Source organism: Marmota monax, unplaced genomic scaffold (genome assembly GCF_021218885.2).
Source record: "Marmota monax isolate L192 unplaced genomic scaffold, Marmota_monax_Labrador192_F-V1.1 WCK01_AAM20220418_F8-fsc00034, whole genome shotgun sequence".
Classification (NCBI taxonomy): Eukaryota; Metazoa; Chordata; class Mammalia; order Rodentia; family Sciuridae; genus Marmota; species Marmota monax.
In genome coordinates, this window is record NW_026693934.1 from 1,183,775 (window position 1) to 1,191,112 (window position 7,338).

General features: G+C 37.2%; 1 non-coding gene across 1 annotated transcript; it reads right to left on the reverse strand.

Moving 5' to 3' along the window:
• Positions 1–7,033: 7,033 nt before the first annotated feature.
• On the reverse strand, positions 7,034–7,107 carry Trnav-cac (transfer RNA valine (anticodon CAC)). Its single transcript has one exon. It is a non-coding gene; the product is annotated as a tRNA-Val (tRNA).
• Positions 7,108–7,338: the final 231 nt, after the last annotated feature.

A 7,338-nucleotide genomic window follows, 5' to 3' on the forward strand; every position in this document is an offset into this window, starting at 1 on the left:
CTCTGCCCCTCAGCAGGCCGCTGGGCCTGCTCTGTGCGTGGTCACAGTTCCCTCTACCTTGCCGGTGCAGGGGGAGGGGGCGGCTCTGCCTCTCAGCAGGCCGCTGCTCCTCTTCTGCAGGTGGGTCGCAGGCCCGCCTACCTTGCAGGAGTGATTGGAAGCTCTGTCCAGCCGCGGGCCACTGGGCCTTTTCTGTCCGTGGTCACAGTTCCACCTACCTGGCAGGCACGGGGGGTGGGGGGCGGCTCTGCCCCTCAGCAGGCCGCTGGGCCTGCTCTGTGCGTGGTCACAGTTCCCTCTACTTTGCCGGCGCAGGGGGAGGGGGCCAGATTCTTGGCACATTGTATATTTATTTATCTTTCTTTTCCAGCACATGCAGAGCTAGATAAATGTTTCCTTTTAAATTAATATAGTTCTAAAGATTTTTGAAAAAGAAAATCTCCAGGTTGTTAGAATCTTAATTTTATATATTTTCTTTTGTTAAACATTTTAAAACTGGTTACCAAGTAATGAATATCATCTTTGGAAGTTTTAGTTAATGGCTCAGATTTGTTGTTACTTTTCCTCTTGAGTTATAAGGTCTAAGTACTCTCTCCCTTGAAACAGTATTGATTCAGGAACATTTTTAGGTAAATCTGTTACAGTCTTATTCTATCAAAAGATCTGCTCTGGGAGTTCCCAAACAAATGCACTGGGAATGAGCTGTTGTCTTTTAAAAACAGCAAGCCTTGTGACCTAGAACAAGCCCTTGACTGTCTGAACCTGAGATGTGAATGCATGCACAATGGTCTCAGGTATGTTAGGTATGCGCTCAGTTTGAGATAGTTCTTATGCAGCAAGAGTAATAGGAAGAGAATTTTGTATGTTGAGATGAAATGAAGTCATAAAAAAGAAAATAAATTGGGACAAAAAAATCAAAAATCAAAACCATAAGGCAAAAATCTAAAGCATGTCATTAGATTTGCAACTGGATCTTAGGTGGATGCTCAAATGGGACTTGAGAAGGCTTTGGGGAGTGCTTATAGGAAAGTTGGGAAGCTCTTATTTGCGGGAGGGAAAAAAACTAGCTTTCTTGTTAAATAGTGATAGAAAGTGAAACACAATTGGCACCTGAAGTAACAAGGAAAACAATGTACCTAATGATTCCACAGATCTGGCTTAGGAAATTTCTGGGCAACAGTTCGAAGTGTCAGTTGTTTTCTTGTAGGGGTGCATCATCAGTATAGAGAAAAAGGATCCAAAGAAGGCTTAATTAATTTTCATGCAGAATTTAGAGATAATATTTAAAAGTCAGGGCTTGCTGTTTTTAAAAGACAACAACTCATTTCCAGTGCATTTGTTTGGGCACTCCCAGAGCAGATATCTAGATAGAATAAGACTGTAGCAGATTTATCTGAAAAACTTCTGATTTAAAAACAGGATGCAGCCTTAGAACAGGAGAAGATCTAGAAGACCCTGATGCAGACATAATACCTGTGAAGAAGAGAGGGAAGGAAGGAGGGTTGGATAAGCAGCAACGCAATGGCAGCACATTGTTGAGTCACCTTTTTTTTCAGATTAAAATTGTTCTATGAAAATCAAGACTGCAGTAAAAGATGGTTGGTAGCAGCTGGGATCATTGGTCAATTATACTCCCTGCAACAGAAAATCTGGGTCATGCATTTTCTTATTCACTGGAATTCACAATTTATACTGCACAGATTTACTTAACCTACATGTTCAGAGAGCAGCTCCTCCTTTCTTAGTAGGGGTCAATTTAGAAAGAGTGTCTAGTGGAATCAACTATTTTCCCCATCACTGTTTCTTATTGTAGAGCTGCAAGTAGTAGTCATCCTTTCCCTCCTCCATATCCATTCTATATTTCTTTCACTCTTAACTTTTCCTTGCTAGTCTTGGTGCCTGATTAGTGCCCAAACCTTCATTCCTGAGGGGCTGAATCCTTTGTATTTATGCCCTTTTCTGATCTGAGTTTTTGCCAATGCTCATTCACAGTTAAAATGTAACAAGAGAATTCCAGGAGGCAGAAACAAACAGCCAGGGATACAAAATTATGTTTCCAGTTGATAATAGCCAATCTTTCCCACAGAATGGGCTCATGGATGGAGTGGTCATGGAGATACAGATGGAAGATATATATATATATATATATATATATATATATATAAAACACAAGCTTAATAATAAGCAGAACTAGCTATTGTTGCTTTTGAATGTCCAACTTATCATTAATAGAGATGAACTCTATTTTCCAATATGGCACTATTCCTAAAGGTGATGGCCCAGGCTTTTGGGGGGCAAGCCAACTTCATTATAATTGCCTGAGTTTATCACCTGGATTCCATACATACTACAAGTTTCCACTGCTTGTCCTCCTTCTTGTTCTACAGATTGAACACAGAGCACTCCACCACTGAACTATATCTCCTGCCCTTTTTATTTTAATTTTAAAATTTGAGATAGGGTCTCCTCTCTAAGCAGCCCAAGATGGCCTTAAACTCGCAATACTCATGCCTCAGCCTCCTGAGCAACTGGGATTGCAAGTGTGTGCCACCAGGCCTCGCTTCTATGTTCTTCTTCTAATCTGGGTCAATAATCCTTAGAAGACCCACATTTAAACTGCTGGTCTCTCTACAGAAGAAGGCTCAAGTTCTCCCAATGTTCTTTGATGCAAACCTGCCATCCTTTCACAGTATTTTGTCTAAAGCAGCTTTTCAGTTATGCTTTTAGGTTGTTTCTTAAAAAAAAAAAAAAAAGAAAGAATAAAAAGAAAAGAACTGTACATCTGCTTCTGGAGAGTGTAGCCTATGATAAAACCAATAGATCCCATAGTAATAGGTCCACTCTAACCCCACCAGTGCTGTAAATGACCAAGATGTTATCTTGTATGATATTCTTTCTTTAATCATTCCATAAGCATTTGAACAATGGTATTGGCTGAGCATTTTGTGGAAGGAAGGGCCACCCATATTCATAGTAGGTTTACATATTAAAGTAGGTGAAACATTGGCCTTTTCAGCAAGGGAAGAGTCCAATGCAGCTGACTTGTCCCAAGAAGAAGTGAACACTGACCACTACCCAGGGATCTGTATATATTCTTTCCCCAGATAACCATTTTATGCTCAAAACTAGATTACTAAGTATCACCCAGATTTCTTCCCATCATGATTTTCTCTCTCCACTGTCTTTCATAGACTCCTAGGGATGCCACTGTAATATAGTTACTTTTAATCTTTGGTTGGCTTCCATCTACCAAGCTAACCTATTTATAAGTCAAGCTGGGAGTTTTCCTTTTCTAGTCTTACAAAGTTCCTCATATGGCCATACTGCAAACTGGAGCAGGGGTGTAATTGCACATCAGGTGGACGACATAAGGTTGTGGGCTTCCTCCTCTATGTCCTTTTAACCACTCAGAACCTTCTATATTATTCCAACTCTAGACTGGAGAAGTCTTCGTAAGTGTGAAATATGTGGTAGCAGATACAGAATGCAGCAATATATTCTGTCTTTGGAACTTGAGATATATATCTAAAATAATTCTACTAAGCAGTTGATAGTTATAATATATTTTGAAATGTAAAATACTATTTGGCAATTACTGTTGAGTCATTATTAAATAATGACTTGGAAATATTTGATTCTTAGGAAAAGGTGTAAAAGAATCATTATGCTGCTATAATGCATTTAGAAATATAAGTATCCACTGAACATTTTTAAAGTTTAATAATAAATTCAAAAGTGGAAGTTCTGTATAGGGAATACTGGCACCTACTCATGGAGATACAGTTTGTATGTGTGAGAAAGTAACAAGTGGAAAGATGAGCTAAGGGAGAGGGAGAGGATCAGGAGAAGGAGAAGGGAGACGAGAAAGGAAGCACATGATGTGTGGAAACACTGAGAATACATGTTTTCATGCACCATATTTTTCTAAAATTATATAATATGTAGCTACAGAGCCATGTGATTTCTCATTCATCAATTAAAATTTAGTCAATTTCACTTGGCTATATTTTTTTCTTTTGAGCAGTAATATTTCCAGAGTGTAATGCTGTTTAGGTTCTCAGAAGGGCCTTTGAACAGCCAGCGGTGATATAACAGACCTTCATTCAGTGAAATCTTGTTGACAGCTGAGAGCAGAACAGTGCATTTTGTACCCTTAAGATAATATAATTGCTGGGATGCAATTGCTCTTTCGTCTTACGGTGGTAATCAATCAGCGATTGACAAGTCTAATTAGAAGCCTTGGTATGTGCAATGTGATAGCACTTTCTAACTGCACTGTAGCCGAAAATATCATTTTAGTAATACTATAAGAAAAACACAACATTTTTATAGATAATTCAATTTACATTGCTGCCATTACTGTTTGCATATATGAAAAGGTTTTATTGGGGGTACAAGAATACCACCTTTGGAAGTATAAATATACTGCTCTAATGGTTTTATGGTATCTCCCAAGGCTTCAGTATTTCTGCTCTAAAGATTTGATGATTTTTCAAATTGGCAAAGATAGATTATTGTATGTGTATAATTTTTATTGTGTTCAGAACACAGTGTATTTCAGGTGCATAGATATATGTTTTTATGAAAAGATTTTTCCCCTTCTTTCGAAAAGTGGTAACTCATAATAGGATACAGTAATCAGAAGAGAAATGGCATCTGTTGAAAAATATGGTGCTTGGTTACAAAGTCAATATAAAATACCATATTTCGTTAGACACTGAAAATATCTAGAAAAATCAGTGCTCATTTCTTTCCATAATATGACATGTGTTAAGTCTCAGAACAGATTTTTTCACATAGAAATATCTTCAAAAATGTTAAACTTCAAACTGGATAATTACACTGTATATTTGTCTTTTAGCATTTCAATTAGGATCTGTTAATCTTGAACTTCTGCAACTTACTTTGTATGCAGAAGGAGAAAGTGGAATTACAGGAAGTATTAAACCATTCTTTTTGTTCTTGATAAAATGATGAAATAATGTACAAAGTGCTTTCCTTCACTTTTCTGATATTTCTTTTAGAAAATGAGGCTTTCCATCATATAGAAAGTGATAAATTACCGTGAGGGCATACTCTCCTTTCTTGCAGAATGTGAATTGTATCAGAGACATGGGTTTTTCCTGAGATGTCAAAGCAAAAGACAATATAGAAAATACAATTATATTTTCACTCTGAATATCCCAGTGCAGTACTTGGAATTAAATGCCTCCTTAGACATTCTGTAAATTAGTCGACACATGCTTTCAAAACTAAATTTAAAACTGAAATATCAGCACAATGTCTCGAAAAGCACTGAAAAGCAGTCTTTAGAATATTTGGAAGAGAAGGTGACTGGAGGATTCATTTGAAGCATCAGTTTCAAATGCAGATGTAAAGCACAACACAGCAGACACAACTCAGCAATTGTTTCTTTAAAGATAATTTATAGGGTTGGGGAGGTACCTCAGTGGTAGAGCACTTGCCTAGCATGTCCAGCCCTGAGTTCCATCCGCAGTAACACACACACACACACACACACGGTATTTCTGAGCCTTATATTATTATTTCATATTATTGTTATATTATATAATCATTATTATTATTATTATTTGTATTTTGTAATGCTATATGTCACTCTTTTGGATGTTGCAACTCCACGTAACATTACAGCACATCCATAAGAATCAAACAGAAGCTGGGCGTGGTGGCACATGCCTGTAATCCAAGCTGTTCTGGAAGCTGAGACAGGAAGATTGCAAGTTCAAAGCCAGCCTCAGCAAAAGTGAGGCACTAGGCAACTCAGTGAGACCTGGTCTCTAAATAAAATACAAAATAGGACTGGGATGTGGCTCAGTGGTCAGATGCCTCTGAATTCAATCCTCGGTACCAGGAAAAAAAAAATCCTACTTCTGATGGTAATATTTTGTTACCACCTCTCCCTGATCAAACACATGGGAATTTCTAGAATCAAATTGTATATACCACCTTCACATGATAGCTGGTCATGTAAACTAAGAAGTATACCTAAAGAAAGCAAGAGGAAGACATCTATTTTACTTAAGAGAATGTTTCTAGTACATACTTGAAAATTGCTCTCTGTAAGTCAATTACAATTAAGGTGTATTACCTTATAAAATTATATAAACATATTTCTTGAGAAAAACGTCTGGAATCTGGATTTCCTTGATTTCTCCTATCATTTTGCCTGGTGGCATGTGTCCTTTACTCTTTTTAGCACCCTTTGGCTTTTACATATATGCCAAAATCCTACTTCCGAATGTGCTAGTTTCTTCTATGAAATCTCTTCCTTTTAAAACTATGTCAGTGTCCAGAGATCTTAAGCATCTTATATGTAAGGTAGGCTTCAAATCACTATTCAATTTGCAACCATCTTCAAATATGCTAGAAATAAGAAAACCACTGGGGGTGGGGCAGAAAAACACAAAAGAAACAAAGCAAAAAAAAACACCACCCTGCAGATTGCTTAGTTTGCATCCTGGATGCTGCAGTCTAAAGTAGTAGCTAGTGGGAGATAGCTATGGGAAGGACTTGTGAGTAATTGAGGACAATGTTGCAGACAGCATACATTTTAAAAGGTATTTGTCTGCCTGTTGAAGAGTGAAGTTAATAACATGCCTCCCCTTGGAGCAGTAGACAGCATCTACAGACAAGGAAATTTGTCCAGCAGGCTCATATTTGGAAAGATCAATCAATTGCATCTCTTAGATTCCTTATTTTAAAAGGATTAGTACAGCAACAATTAAGAACAGAAAAAGTAATTAATAGCAGAAATATGTGTCAATTTATTCTCTGATGATACAGAAAGTCTTTATATTTAAAAGATTGACATTTGATTAGTTGCAGTCAGAAACTAAAAGTATTTGTGGTGTAGCAACTGATGTCAGACAGTAATCATAAGTATCATAAGTGATAGAATCATGTTTGGGTTTGGGGATAGGAAGGACAGAAGCACAAGAAATACTTCAGGCTGTGACAAACATAGTCACTTCTTGCTTTAGAAATATTTTAATTTTTTTTTTTTTTTTTTTTTTTTGGTGCTGGGGATTGAACCCAGGGCCTTGTGCATGTGAGACACAAACTCTACCAACTGAGCTAAATCCCCAACCCCCTAGAAATATTTCTTAAAACACAAGGAATCAATTTGTAATCCATAGTATAAACACAGACAGATGTTGGTTGGGATTTGCCACTCAATGTACTCAATGTATGTTTTTTCATAAGCTGTTTATTTGCTAAGATGACTTTAATATCTTTCAAGAATACATTTTCTGGTTTTATATGGTTTTGAGTTTAAAGGAAAAATAAAACTTAAGGAATTTTAGAAAGTGCTTATAA